This window comes from Cryptomeria japonica, chromosome 3, assembly GCF_030272615.1.
Source record: "Cryptomeria japonica chromosome 3, Sugi_1.0, whole genome shotgun sequence".
Taxonomy (NCBI): domain Eukaryota; kingdom Viridiplantae; phylum Streptophyta; class Pinopsida; order Cupressales; family Cupressaceae; genus Cryptomeria; species Cryptomeria japonica.
In genome coordinates this window covers 759,884,101-759,901,007 of record NC_081407.1, presented here as the reverse complement: position 1 = coordinate 759,901,007, position 16,907 = coordinate 759,884,101, and the positions used below count along the sequence as shown (strand labels likewise).

The 16,907-nt window shown below is 33.1% G+C and overlaps 1 pseudogene; it reads left to right on the top strand.

Moving 5' to 3' along the window:
- The first annotated feature begins 5,413 nt into the window (after positions 1-5,413).
- On the top strand, positions 5,414-11,958 carry LOC131058125 (probable pectate lyase 5; annotated as a pseudogene).
- The last annotated feature ends 4,949 nt before the right edge of the window (positions 11,959-16,907 follow it).

Below are 16,907 nucleotides of genomic sequence, written 5' to 3'. Positions count from 1 at the left end.
CGATTAGCTATGGTTTTGTCTTTCTTTGATTTAAATATTCTAACCATGCTTGTAATGATTTATTGAGTGCATTGTGTTTGCAGGTACAACTACACTTCACAGAGCACGACAATTGTTTACAACTTTCTTTCAAGTATTATTTTGCCAAATTCTAACACTCAAGGAAAAAATTATGCATTTTTCTTAAAATTGCAAATTTTTTATACGAGAACAACTCTTCTGACAAATATATCTACTTTTGATGTAATTTATACAAAATTTGTGAAATATATGCAAATATACTAGATAGGTTTTTTTTAGTGTAGGAATTAAACCTAGATTTTATTTTTCTTTCCATTGAGAGGAAGATGAGTTTCTAATACAAAATTAAAAATTAGTTCCATAAAAGATTTCAAATTTTAAACTTTCATTTGTAACTTTGTCCCCTAATCTTTGATTTTGGCGAAATAAAAGTCAATTATGACTTTCGCAGACCATTTGGATGCTTTGGAAATGCTAAAAAAACTTCCAATATTACCAAAATGCTACAATCAACCAAATCTCATAGGAACATAAATATGCAAACTAGAGTACATAGATGCTTAGTTTTCCTTTAAATTGTCCCGATTCTCTAAGTCATTCATGGATATAGGAGAAGAGAATACTAGATTTTGTAAAAAATATAGCTACCTATTAGTCTAAAATCTCTCAAAAAATCATATAATAAAATGAACTATAGTAGACACCAAGCTTTGATACCATGTTTATGATTATGCGAAAACAGGTTTTCAGGGGACCCGAAACCCCTTACAACAAGGTTTGAAGGGACCCAAAACCCTCAGGTTTTACCAGGATCTGGAACCCACAAAACAACGCTTCCCTGGAAATCAAACCTTGAAACCATCAACCCTAACACAGTTGAGTTGACAAAAGCCAGTCCAACACCAGCACTGCCATAGGCAGAAAGATCTAGCCAGACACTTAAGATATGATCAAGACAAAAAAAAATTGCCACACTGAAAAGGCTACAACCTTAACCTTAAGTAATAGTGATGAGGGTTAACAAGCACCCTTAGCTAAACAACAGTGATATTCACGGCTCCCTTAACCTGAGATAAAGACTCCAGACACAAAAAAACCAACCTAGGCCATAACCAAAAACAACCACTGCCTAAACTGGGCCCTTGAAAACTATCAGCTTCCAGCCAAACAAAATTAAACATAAAAGACAAAACATGCTGAAAAGAAACAAGGAGATTTTCAAAGGCTTCCTTAACCTTAGACTTGGGTTTTAAAATGGTTCCCAAAAACACAAAAAATGGTTTTGAAGTGTCTCCCTCAACCACCTTGGATCGAAATAGAGGCCTTAAAATAACAACATCCAATCAAACAAGAAACACCAAAAACTCCACATCTATAGGAGAAGACAAAAGAGAGCTTGAAAGCGTGGATCCATCAACCAGAAAATTATCTGTCTCAAGAAAAAGCAGGGTTCCACAACCTGAAGAGATGCATTTAGTAGTAGCACTCATAACCACCAGCGTGAACCCAGTAAGAAGAACAACTTCCAATTGAACAACAAAGTCCAAAAACTTAAGAAAAAACCCGTTTCGCTTAGCTGGAACAAAGGGTTTTGGCAGGCCCCCATAACCAAAAGATCCAGGAGAAAGATCTCCTTTAGAGCCTCAGCAGTCTAGAAAGAGGACAACACCAGCCATCTGCTAGCACCACCCAACCTCCATGGAGGCACTCAACTCCATCTCTATAGGAGAGAAGTTTTCTCCAACACCGTCCTTCTTCGCCTCTGAATAAGGAAGGGCCACCTCAATAAGGCAAGCTGGAGAAAAACCCAGGTTGCACAGAGAGGGTGTACCAATAGAATTTGTAAACAAAAGCATGACTAGGCTGAAGAGAACAACCCCTCAACAAATCTTCAACAAAGATTAAGGGAGCATAAAACACTCCCACCCTCAGGGCCTTGAGCCAAAGTTCCAAAAAGAACATCTCCTGCTTGGCAGAAAAAAGAGCAGCACTGGGAAAAAAAACCCTAAGTCCCAAAACATTAGAAGCCAAAACCTCATCAAGGAGGAGAGAACAAGCAAAGAAGGGGGCTTCCCTAGCCTCGAGATCGTCTGGGGACACATCATTGTAGGGAACCCTAGAAACACTACGGGGAGCCACCATCACCACAATCCACCAAATGACAAAATGATTATGGCCGATGACAGGAAAAGAATGGCAGGCAAACACCATTTCCACGAAACCCTCACAGCACCCTCTCCGGTTTGAAACCACCAACCACTCTGCCAAAGCATCGAGCAGAGAAAGGGGAAAAGGGACGGCAGTAGGCTCGTGAAGGAACCCATAACATCCTTCCCACCATCTAGGTCGCCTTCGTCCTCCTCCCCTGTAGCTTTGATACCATGTTAAATTCTTCCAAAAGTGCCAATTAGGTTAGGATTGTATGTCAATTATATATCACATGCAAATCCTTTCAACAGATGATCAAAGATCAAAATTTCAGAGTAGAGATAAAATATAAAATATAAAATGAAAGGACAATAGAGATAATGCAATATAATTTGAGAATACTCTTGATACTCTCATTGAGCTATCACCAATTAGTGAAGGTGAGAAAAGAGTGTTGTATACATAGAAAAATAACGGCATATATAACCAATAGTTACGTTAACTTCTAAGAACCATAAAAGATGGAAACTTTTACCTACTTGATAAATGCCATTTAAACATGTGGCGTAGACTCCTTAAGTGTAGATAGAGAAGAAGTTATGAGAGGTGGCACATTAAGCTAAAATAGGGTGAGAAACCCAAGTACCTCAGAACCTACTCATGTAAGGACAAATTCATGGTTATAAGAGGTGGTACAGCAAAGAAAAAGAGGGTGTGTGACACAGTTACCCATTTGTGGGAGAGAGTGACACATCTAGCTTATATATTTTTCCATATGCCTTCATATTAACCACTCCTAATAAACCTAAACAAACTTAAATAATATGTGTAAGAAAAATAAATACCCCTTAATATGAGGAAATGAAAAACTCACAATAACAAGCGCTATGTGGTAAATTGTAAGGATTCATTTGTGTATAAATTGAAGAAATATCTTTATGGTCTCAAGCAATCTCAAAAAATGTGGTGTCAAAAGTTTGATTCTTTTTGAAGTCGGAATCTATACTTGCTACAAACCATATCATTTTATATAGTTTAACTGTATGGTAATCAATTTCTTCTTACCAATTTATGTATAAATTATATGCTGATATTTGGTGACAATAAATGGATGACTAGAAATATAATATATCAATGTTCACTAAAATTCCACATAGAAAATTTGGGGTTGCTAAGTGCATCTTGGGTATTGAAAAAGGAGAGAAAATAGAAAGCTTCGGTTCAGATAGGCTAAGAATGTGAATTTATGTTAGAATATTTAAGTATGAAAAAATATATACTAGTAAATATTCCTATTTTGGTGGGGACTATGTTATTAGTTAAATAATGTATTTGTCTTCAGCTATAATGATGGAGTATAGAATTCATGTTGCTTACACTAGTTTTGTTCACAGTCTAATGTATGCTATGTTTTACATAAAGCTAGACATTGCCAATATAGTAGGAGCCCAAATTTATTATATGGCTAATATTGGTATAAAGAAATGCACACCACTGAATAGAGACTTTATGTGAATGTGAAACACTACAAACTATTATATTTTCTACTTTTGGGATTACTCACAAACCTTCAAGATCCAAGGTTTTGTCAACTTAGATTGGATAGTAGATCTCAATCAAAAAATATCTACTAGTGGCTATTTCTTTAAATTATTTAATGTTGTTATTAGTTGAATGAGCAAGTGATAGGTTTTAGTCATTTATCCATTATAGAGGCAAAGCACGTGACAATTATTAAAAATTTATAAGGACACAATTTAGTTTAGATTTTTTTTTTCAATTATTAGGCTAACTCAAGGTGTAGTTTAGATTGGATGTGAGAGTCAAAGTGTCATTATCTTCGAAAAACCCAACTTTTCATATGTAGGTAGTGCATATAGATGCACAATATCATTATTCTCATGACATGGTGGAGGATAGTGGATGATGATTGAAAACACTAACTCTTTGGTGAGTATTTTAGATGATTTGATGAAGCATGTGAGCATAAATAACTTTAGATTGTGTAGTAAATATAATGGCCTTGTAGTCCTTAATAGCTAGATTGATCATTTTGGAAGGTGTTTTAAATAAGTGTGAGAACATTGGAAAATTATTCTCTTAAACTCTTTTTTGTAATGTTCATGTCTAATTATTCAATGGTTAATCTTCACATCTATTTCTCTCATCATTGGTTAGTGTAGGGCATGTTTCTACTATCTTCTTCCTTTGACACAGGTGCTAGCCACCTCGAATTGGATATGATCTCACCTTAAAGTCCTATATCTATGAGAAAATCAGCTAAATTAAATCATCCCAATGAAAATTCTAAATTGTAGACAACTAGGTAGCCTTGATTCATTGGCAAATAATCTTAATGAAGTAGTACCATTAGTTAAGTTTTCACTTGAAGAATGTGCCATCATGCTCACCAATTTTTTCTCATTTAATTCAACTACAACCATTTGGTATGTGTTCTCTTTAGCTACCTTTTTAATCCATTCCCTCTTAATCTTAATAAATAAATGAAATAATTTGACATAATTAATCTTATTAAATAAATAAATATAAAAAATAATTAATAAATAGAGACTACTTCTCTAAACTAACTATCGATGGGCGTATCATATCTAAAACCAGACGTATATCTTCAAAACTAAGAGTTGCTTTTGCACATGTTCACGAGGAATTTATATCCATTTGCAATATTGAATTTCTATTCTAGTTGTCAAATCATGAACACAAATTATGCCAGTTGCTTTGCACAGAGGGTATATTAACTTCAATGGCCTTCAGACTAGTCCCTAATTTTGAACTTTTACCAAATAAGGGAGTACCAACAATCAAAATTTTACAAACTTGGGCATCTTGATTATTTCATTGTGCATGCCCGCCTTCCATCCCCACAAAAGAACTAACAACTATATGCAAATTGGAGGGCGTACATGAATTTATTCATGAGATATCATGGGCTACATTTTTCGATACTCGTCGTGCATTTGACTATTATTTTTTACTCCTTTCTTCTCGCATACTTTGGTCAGTATTTTATCTTGTTTTGAAAACAATGCCGTAGTAGCCTTTCAGCTTAGAAATGATGTAATGGCCCTGTGTATATTCATTTGGCTACAAAACCTTTTGCTGGTTTTTATTTAAAACCTATATTTAGATTTGAGATAAAAAAATAATAATTTTCATTTATTAGTAATGGATCAGGAGGCCACCAGCTATAAGGAAATGTGGATCCAACATCCCACAAAGAGCCATGACTTCTGAAAGAAGTCAAGAGCTATGCTACATAAACATCGAATCCCGCGGGTGGGTTCTTGTCAAAATCTGCTGGCTACCCCATGTGCTATATGAATTTCATTTTGATCTTGTATCGTCAGATAATATAGGAAAAATGACCACGAGGAGAGATCGTTGGAAAATCCATGTGCATTTTTTATATACGAGAGAGAAATTTGTTGCGTATTTATGAAAATCATGCATATAATCTTCAGGTGCTCACACATAGTCGAGAATCAGCTTCAGTTTAAGATTGACATAGATGAATGGTGTCTCATACCCATCCTAATTACGACGACTTGGATTGTTGGCCACAACGTCAGGAGTTCGGTATTGAATTTACTTGTAGTTTATCCAATTCAATAAATATAGATTAGACTTGAATTTAATTTAGTTGACGCATTATAGTTCATGCAGGTTGTAGTTGAGCTAGTGATGCTTGGTAGAATCTCGAGTCCAGCAGTAGTAATGGGACTACTTATCTATTTGAGAGGCATGATATCCATGCAGTTCTTAGGGTACCTAGGAGAGGGAGATTGTTTCAATTGGCTTTGGAAACGTAACCGGCTTTTTAGTTATTTTCGGACTGGTTATGGGAATGGAACCTCTATGCAGTTTGGCACAGTTGGTTAGAGATTTATGGAAAGCATTCCTTCAAAGTAACAAATTACATATGCAGGATGAATATTGGGTTGTGTTAGATAGGAAATTTAGTAGTCTTGTTTGGTTTTGTTTGGGGAATTTAGTGCTCCTGAATGTTGTAGATGAATCTTCTGCCAACCTTTTGAGAAATGATTAGAAAGTTGTACCAGACCAAATCATTGGTGAACAAGCATCTTCTATGGAAGTAGTATTTTTTTAGGGTAGGTGATAAGGATTAGGTTATTGAACAATGCATTTAATACTATTGTATACTAACTAGATTTTTTCTTGTAAAGATGGAGGAAGAAGATATATGCATGGTCCTATTATGGTTTTTATTGGTAGACTTATGAGACAATCTAGCAATGGCCATTTGATGCACTAATTCAAATTTTTTTCTTTTGTTTGCATGATAAGGTAGTGGACTCTCTTGTCCCAAATGTTGTAAGTTGGAAAGATTATAAATTGGATGGTCTAAGGAAAAGAAAAGAAGGATAAGAAAACAAGACTAGATCTAAGTCTCAAGGGAGATCCGAGTCTGCTAGAAAATAAAAGGAAATATGTTGGAGATGTTGAAAGAAAGCTGGAATCAAGAAGGAATGCAAGTAGAACTAGAAATGAAAGAATGAATTAAATGGGGAATTATATTTTAAATCCTTTTAGGCTGAATTAAAAATGTGTTATACATTTTCTTACACATGCATGTGAGGATGAATGGAAGATTTTTTTTGGGTGCTTCTTTCTACATGACTTCTCCCAACGAGCGATTTTATAACTATGAGAAATTTGATGGTAGAAAGATCTTTCTCAATGTCAAAGTGTTTCTAAGTATTGTTGTGCATAGTTGAGTCAATATTAGATCTTTTGATAGGAGGATACAATTTATTTTGGGAGCTTTGCACATTCCAAGTTTGGCACAAGACGTATTAGCTAGTAGTAATATAAATGATGTGAGTGTGTAATTAGTGTTCATTGAGTGATGTTTTTGGCAAAGGGACTTTTGTTTAGAACTCTTTTCCACCTTTAAGTTAGCACCCATATTAGTTTAGTGATACCTCTTAATATATGCTTACAAGATCATGAATTATAGAAAAGGGAATTTAGGAATTGTAGTAAAGGCACACATGTCAAAGACCTGTGGTAATGTTGAATGTTGCATGGGTTCACATGTTCTCACCTTAGAAGCCAAGCTACTAGCTAAGAGGAATATGTTGTGGCATGGCCACATGGGCCACATTGGTGTAAAGGGTCTTAGGAATTAAAACACAAATCTTGTATAAGAGTTAACTAATTGTTTTCTTGATTAAACTATTGTGAATATAAAATTTATTGAAAAAAAATAATGTTCAACTTTATTCAAGTTACTTAAGTCTAGTGTGATTTTTGATGTTATTCATAGTGATGTGTCAAGTCTTGTAGACATGCTTGATTGGAAAAGACCATGTATTGTTTTACTTTAATTGATGATATCTCAATCAAGATGTGGGTCTATTTTATAAAGAATCAATCCAAGGTCTTCATTAAATTTGAAGAGTGTAAGGATCCTTTAGAAAATTAGGCAAGTAAAACGATCAAACCGTTGAAAATAAATAATGGTAAATAATTTATTTATAAGTAAAATTTCATAGATTCAATAAAAAGGAATGATATTAAATGTAATATTACAACTCCATAGACTTCTAAAAAAATAGAGCTGTAGAGGACATGAGTAATTTGCTAAGGGAAAGGATGATAAGTATGTTTAGTGGGGGCTAGTTTAGAATAGGGAGAGGTGATTAGTACTACATGTTACTTAATCAGTGGGTCCCATTCATTAGCAATTATCAATGAAACCAACATTGTGGTTTGGATAAGAAGAAAGAGCACAATTAAATATCCTTTAGTATTTGGTTGTGATGCATATGTACTTGTGTGCTCGTAAAGAAGAGGTCAAATATGTAATATAAAGTAGTAAAGTGTATATTTTTTAGTTATGGTAAAGATAAAATAATACAAGTTATGATTGACATAATGTGAAATTTATTATATAGCTAGAATATGATCTTGAGAGAGATTGGGTATTCTTCTATAGTGGAGCAACTAGATGGGAGTGTTAATTCTACAATGCAATGATAACCAAAGGCCAATTACGCTTGAAGGTGAGACAAAAGGTTTGGATGTAATTTATGAGGATGCTAGTATAAAGAGATTAAAGAAATTAAAATATAAAAATAAAATATTGATTACGGTGAAAATATTTAATAACAATATTGCTTTATAAGGGGACAACCACCTAAAACAACTTGGATTTCGATAGCTCCAATAGGATTTAACAAGAACATACTACTTCACATGATGATAATAACTAACATAGACCTCCTATATGCACCTTAATTATGTCTTGGATGACATCCAAGATAACTTTGATATGTACTTATAACCCATACGACAATCTAAATAGCTATATATGATTATAATAATGATTATATAATTTTGAAGAGCTAAAGTAGCTACAAGATAATTATTCATAACCTAATACATGCTATAAGGAGAGAAGAGTTATGGGAAGGATAAATAGAAGATACAAAGTATAAGGAGTTACAATGGACTAAAATTAATGCATTGAGATATAAATATAGGATACATGGTTATCAAGCCCAATATTGTGTATTATGTTTTCTTTCTATTTAAGTACCTAAAATAGATCCAAAATAAATTTTAAAATTACTTCTATAGAACTAAGTTTGGGGTTATTAGACTAGAATTGTAGTCTAAACCCTTTGAGAAAAAAATTCTAGCCTATCTCCTTCCGATTTCCTGCTACTATTAGTTTCATTGCTCGGAAATTGGTTAGGTTGTGTTGGTGTTTCTTCTAGGAATAAAGTTTTCAAATTCTAAACATTACCAATCAAGAAGAGAGAAAGAGATAAAGGAAGACAAACAAGGGTGCGTGTTAAGGAAATTAGGCCAAAGCAACATCCACAAATATTTAAAGAGTTAAGGGAAAAGATGGATTAAGAGATGAAAGACATCATCCTTGATAAGGGAAGAAGATTGCTGCAAGAGGAAGGGGTTTCAATTTTACCTGGATGGATAACTAATGCAGCCATACTATTTGATAATTTGAGATCCAATTGGAATATCTAGGTCAAACTAAATGCATATGTTGCTGATTAAATTTAGACTAGATCAAAATTTAATATTGATGATAAATCTCTATTTGTATGGCCTTTATACCAAATAGGAAAAAGGCCACTAACAATATATGATCCAAGTAATATTTATGGACAACTTCTTGTCCAAATAATTAAGGACACAAATCTAGTGGATGCAGATAACTTGATAATTAATGCAACAAATTTTAGTAAAGCTCATGTGGAAAAATTAATAAAGTAAAACACATGGTGCAAGGCAAATAATTAATACTTGAGAGAAGAAAATATGTAGCTAAGGGATAAGTTGGGATCTTCTTCAAGGTCTCTCCCATTGCCATCAATTGATGCATCCAATTATTCTAGAGAACACTCTTAGAAGTCTCTATAGAAAAAAAAATCATTTGAAAAAAGAGACTGAGAAGCTTAGAGAAAGAGAAAAACAACTAAGCATGGAGTTAAAGACATCAAAATCTAACATGGTCATAGAATTAGTGAAATTGAGATTTAAAAAAATGTTGGCACATGTCGAGAAATTTTGGCTAATATTTGTTGGGACTAGGAAGGATTTTGATGAGTAGAAGAGGTAAGAAATAAAATTAAGGTGCTTCAGAAAAAACTTGAAATAAAAAATGGGACCTTTGACTATTTTAGATGTAATGCTCAAAAAAAAGGGAAGAAACAATAAAGAGGTGCATGAAAAGATTACAAATGTAACTATTGGTAGCATGAAGAAGATAGACAAATTGATGCAACAACAAAAAAGTTTCATGATAAGCCTATAAGGAGCTCAAAAGATATGACCAAATAAAGGATACATTGATCCCTTCATTCCTCAAGAAAGATACAAGACAACTAAAAGAAACCGGAGCTTGTAGCTGAGATTTTAGAATGGTAAGCATGTTGCGTTTCAGATGCTTTAGATAATTTATTAAAGGTGGTATGGAAATGAAATGTGATGTCTTACTCCATTTAGTACATTAATATGAAATGCTAAATCACAAAGTTTATTGTAATACGTTCTATTCATTCTTATGATGTTGCTCGGAATTTTATTTACTGTATGTTCTATACTATTATTCATTTATTTGTACTTGGCACATAGTTGTTATAGACAAAAAAAAATTTCACCATATTGTCATGTCATCGGATAGCTAATAATTGACGTTGTTGAGATAGATTCAATATAAGATAAATAGACCAAAGAAAATATATTTAAGTCAGTTCAATTAATAAAACTTCAAAGTTCTAGCATTTTTTTTATAGCTAGCATATGTTACAGACACTTGAGATTATTTACAAATTTTCAAGAACTATTGAGTTCGTGTGGAACAGAGAACCCCATTGACGATTGTTGGCATTGTGATCCCTACTGGGTTAATAACAGAAAGAGACTAGCTAACTGTGCTATCGGATTCGACAAAAATGCCATCAGAGGTAAGAATGGGAGATTTTATATAGTTACAAATCCAAATGACGATGACCCGGTCAATCCTCGACATGGCACTCTGCGACACGCTGTTATTCAAACCGAGTCTCACTGGATTATTTTCTAAAGAGATATGGTTATTTAGCAATTAAAAATTACAAGACAATCGATGGTAGTGGCACCAATGTTCATATAGCAAATAGACCTCGCATTACAATACAATATGTGACCAATATCATCAAACATGGCATCCATATCCATGACTATAAGCCTGCAGGAAATACAAATGTGAGGAGCTCCCTGACTCATTATGGGTACAAAACCAGGAGTGACCAAGATGGAATTTCTATCTTTGGAGGAAGTGCAATTTGGGTAGATCATTGTTTGCTATCAAACTGCGCAGATGGACTGATCGACGCCATAATGGGTCCCACTCCTATAACCATTTCAAACAACTTTTTCACTCACCATAACAAGGTGCTTTAAACTACTTGTTTGGTCTGCCATAAATTTACTTTATTTATAAAAGGTTTCACTATTATACTTTTATCACCTGGATCTTAGAGTAGGGTACTAAAAGGCAATTATTAGATAGAAACATAAACAAATGTTAGTATTAATAGACTTGTCGATAGAGCGCTATTTCTCAAGTCAGGTATATATATTATTTTTGTAGATGATGCTTCTTGGACACAATGATGCCTATACCCAAGATGTCAAAATGCAAGTAAGAGTTGCATTCAACCACTCTGGAGAAGGGCTTGTTCAGCTAATGCCCAAGTTTGAATAAAATTTTATAACTACTGTGTATTTCTTTTACAAAGAACACAATACAACTTGCTGACGTTTATTTGTTTAAGTTTAAGAAATGAATTTTATAATGTAGATGTAGATGCCGACATGGATACTTCCATGTGGTGAACAATGACTACACCCATTGGGAAATCTATGCAATCGGGGGAAGTGCAAACCCCACCATTAAGAGCCAAGTAAATAGATTCCTTGCTCCTCATAATCTATTCCAAAAGTAGGTAAAAGATCCTTACAACTCATGTGTCTTATATATTTGGTATTCAAGGGATGTAGAATAGTTATGGTATGGGTAATGTGCAAGTGACAAAGCCCAAAGATTCAACAGAAGGTAATTGGAGATCAGTGGGAGATCTGATTTTAAATGGGGCATTCTTCATAGCATCAGGGGTTGGAGCATCCTCAAACTATGCCAAAGCTTCGAGTATGGAAGCAAGACCTTCCTCTATTGTGGGCTCTATAACTACAAATTCAGGTGTTCTCACCTGCACTCCGGTCATTAATTACTAAAGGGGAATATATCAGTAATCTTATTCTCAAATTTGAAGCATAGTGGTGGAACGTTAAGTCAATATGGTTTTTATTATTTTGATTGCCACTAAAAGTAATTTTTAAGCTATGCTTCACAAGGACTGCGGTATATAGATGTGAATAGTTGAATTTATGTCTATACCATTATTTCAGAAAACTAATTTGTCTGATTTTATTTTTTAACTATTAACACACCTTGTATAATTGCACATGACACAACTAAATAAATTCACTCTAACGGGACTTGTATTGACCTTCCAAGTTTAATTTCTCTATTACTATTTTATTTAATATAAAATAGAGTATAATTAACTCATAGAAAGTGAGATATTCTAGAGTAGAGTCGCCTTTCCATTTAGGTTAATTAAAAAGTAAATATAATTAATTTTTAATATATTAATTTAGATTAAATAGATTGAAAGTTGACAAAAATAAATGGTGTATATTGATTTTTTTTAAAGAAACCTAAGGGTATGGATATTTACTTATTACACTAATGTTGAAGATAATATTGATGCAGTGTATAGTCCAATCACTTCTATAGAAAAAATAGATGATTTGAAAACTTTCATTGTCAAAGATTGTATACAAAATATTAATTGAACTTAAGTTAATTATGTGATTCTAGATTAATTTTATATTATACATGTCTAATTTGTAACTCTAGACCTTATCTATCACAATATATACTTTTTCTCTTTGATTTTCTAGATTCTATACTCCTCATTGATTGTTAAGGACTTCGTATATTTATAACTACATCATAACGATAGTGAAATAATCAATGGTCATGTTCTCCAACTCCCTTAATTAGAATAGTTTTTTGATTGTGATAAAGATACTCAGATGTTGATTTTGATACAATATTTTTATTCTATTTAAAGTTCCAAATGAAAATGTTCATAAGTTCATTCTATATACGAATAAGTCAATGATTGCTTAATGGTCAATTAATGTCTTTAAATTTGAAGCCATGCTAGATAATTCCTTGTTTTACAAACTCAACTCCCAATGACTTTGAGGAAAGAGGAGAATTTTAAAATTTGAAACAAATTTATTTTTCCTTAAAATTCAAGCCAAGCAAGATCAATCCTCAATGCTACAAAAATGGTCCGTTGTAAAAAGATATATAATACAATGATCATGGGTAAATGTATGCAAATATAGGACAAAAAATAATGGGAATGCATGAATATAAATATAGGTAGGATATAGATAAGAATGGATATATATTGATGTATGGAAATAGGAGTAGGAGAACATAGATTGAAATTAGGGAAGGTGCCAAACTTATTAAAAATGGTTTTTGCATGCCAAAAATATTTTTTCTTTCTAGTGACTGAAAAATGAGTTTCTAATGCAAAATTTAAAACGGCTCCTATAAAAGTTTTTAAATTTTAACATTTGATTTCTAATTTTGTCCTCCAAGCTTTGATGTTTTTGAAAAAAAAGTCAATTGTGACTTTATCCAACCTTTTGGATGCTTTGGAAATGTTGAAAATTCTGCCAAAATTACCTAAATGCTACAATCATGCAAACCTCCCAAGAATATAACTATGCAAAGTAGATTATAGGGATGCTTATTCTTTTGTTAAGTTGTACTTATTATTAGGGCTATGCATCGATGTAGGAGAAGAGAATACTTGGTTTTTTAATATTATAGCTATCAGTTAGTCTCAAATCTATAAAAACCAGATATTAAAATTAACTGTACTAGACAACAAGTTCCAATACCATGTTAGATTCTTTGGGAAGTGATAATCGGGCTAGAACCTCATGTTTGACCTAGATCATGTGCAACTACAGTTAATAGATAATCGAATATCAAATAGTAGAGCCAAAATCTAAAATGAAAGAACAATATAGACAATGCAAGAGAACTTGAGAATACTCTTGATATGCTCACCAAGCTACCAATAGGTGCATTAACTCAGACTACCCATAAAATATGGGAAGTTTTACCTACTTGATAAATGTCAAAATATGTAGCATAACCTCCTTAAGTGAAGATAGAAAAGAAGTTATAATTAGTGGCATAAAAGCCAAAAGAGGGTGAGAAAATTAATTACCCTATAACCTTCTAAAGGTAAGAACAAACTAGTGGTTATGGAAGGAGACACAACAAGGCAAAAGAGGGTGTGTGACTCAATTACTCATGTGTTAGAAAGTGGTACATGTAGATTATGTATTTTTCCATGTTTATTCACATTAACCACTTCTAATAAACTAAAGAAAGATTAAATAATATTTGTAGGAAAAAGAATAACCCCTAACAACTACTATGTGGTAAAAGGCAAGGTTTCATTAGCATATAAATTGAAGCAATACTTATATGGTGTCCAATGATCTCCAAAATTATGGTTTCAAAAGTTTAATTCATATGATTTGTATTATAATCTAGTGTATTTCCTAATTATGTTGGTTGCCTATAAAGTTGGTCAGATATTGGACTTTGGTTTTGGTGGGGTTGGTTTTATGTACTAGATGGTAGTCATCGATGTGCCAATAATTGTTTCTTTTTTCCCCTATTTTTTGTGTTATGTTGTTTATAGACTTTACTTTCTACTTTATTGGGTGTTGGGCCCCTTAGCAACTATTTAATTATTAAAAATAAAACTTTTTGATGTTAATCAATCTCTTTTTATCAATTTATGCATAGATCATTTGTTGATATTTGGTAACAATGAATGGATGATTAGAGATATGGTATATAAAATTTCATTACATTTCAACATAAACAATTAGGGGTTCCTATATGCATCCTAGGCATTGAAAAGAGAGAGAAATAAGAAATGTTTGATTGGGATAGACTAAGTATGTTGAGTTTCTGTTGTAATATTTTAGTATGCAAAATTATATACTAGTACATGTTTCTATTTTTCTGGTTACTAAGTTATTAGTTAAGTATTATATACGTCTTCACCATTAAATGTAGAGTATATATTGCATGTTCCTTACACTAGTCTACTTCGTATTCTAATTTATGTTATATTTTACATAAAGCTAGACATTGGTGATTTAATGGGAGCCTTGGGTTATTATATGGCTAATATTGGCATAGAGCATTGAACAACAATTAAGAGAGACTTAAGGTGAATGCTTTGACAGGAGATGTAGATCATAAAATATCTACTAGTGGCTATTTCTTTAGCCTATTTAGTGTTTCTATTACTTGAATGAGCAAGTGATGGGTTGTAGTCATTTATCCATTGTAGAGGTATAGTACATGACAATTAGTAATGCCTGTAAGGAGGCGAGTTGGTTTTAGAGTTTTTGTTGAATTGTTGGCCTTATTCAAGCAGTAGTTTAAATTCAATGTGAGAGTCAAGGTGTCATTAGCTTGGCCAAAACCCAATTTTTTGTGTATAAATGAAGCATATAGATGCACAATACCATTTTTCTCATCACATGGTGGAGGATAGTGGATGATGATTGAAAATGTTGACTCTTTGGTGATTGTTTTAGATGATTTGATGAAGCATGTAAGCACAAATAACATTAGATGGTGTAATAAATATAATGGCCTCATAGTCCTTAATACTTAGATGCTAATATTCCCTTTATGCTTTTGCAAGGTATTTGAAATAAGTGGGAGAATTCTAGAAAACCATTGTCTCAACCATATTTTGTTCATATCTAATTATTTAATAATTAAATTTTACATGTATTTTTGTTATCATTGTTAGTGTGTGGTATGTCTCTACTATCATATTCGTGTTAGACTTGTACCAGCCACTTAGAATTGGACAAGATCTCACCTTATAGTTCTATATCAAAGGTAAAATCAGCTAAATTATGCAAGTCACTTGGAAAAGAGGGGTATATTAACTTGAGTGGCCTTCCTAAAGGTCCTGAATTTTAAACTTTTACCAAATAAGGCAGTACCAACAATCGAAATTTGACTACTTAAGCATCATGATTATTTCATTGTGCATGCTTGGCTTCCGTCCCCAGCTAATAACTATACGGAGATTGGAGGACATGCATGAATTTACTCATGAGATTTCATAGTCTACATTATCGTCACGCATGGAGTGCATTGGACTATTATTTTTATTGCTTTAATTCTTCTAAGCATACTTTCATCAAGATTTTATTTCCTTTTGGAAACGAGGTTGTACTAGCCTTCCAGCTTACAAATAATGTAATGGCCCCATGCAAATTCATGTGGCTGCAAAAGCTTTTCTTTTTATTTAAAAACTACATTTAGATTTGTGATACGAAAATAATTTTAGTTGATGAGGGATGGAGAAGACCACCAACTATAAGGAAATGTGGATACCATGTCCCACGATGAAGTCAAAAGCTACATGTGCTATATGGAGTTCATTCTGATCATTTATCATCGAACAACGTAGCAAAAAGAACCATGCGGAACAGATTGTTGTAAAATACATGTTCCTTTTTTTCTACACACGAGAAATTTGTTATTTGTGAAAAAGCATGGAGATACTCTTCAAGTGTACACACATAACATCGAGAGTCGGCCTTAATTAAAGTTTGACGTAGATGGTCAGTGTCTCATACCCACCTTGACTATGACCAGTTAAATTGTTGCAAAGCATGTTGTGAGGTCAGTATTAAGCTTCTTCGTATTTACCCAATTTAAAGAATATAAACTAGAGTTGGATTTAGTATAGTTGGTGCGTTATATTTTATGGAGGTTGTAGAGGAGTTGGTGATGCTTGGTAGAATATTAGGCTAGTGGTAGTAATGGGACTACTTTTTCTACATGAGACGCATGATATGCTTGTAGTTCTTGGGCTGCCTTAGAGATCTGGAGGTGGCAAGATGTTCTCGTTGAATTGGCCTTGAAAATGTAATAGGCTATTTAGTTATATATGGACTGGGTACGGGAATGGAACCTCTGTGCTATCAGGGTCAGTCGGTTTGAGATCTATGGAAATATTTCACTAGAAGTAAAACAA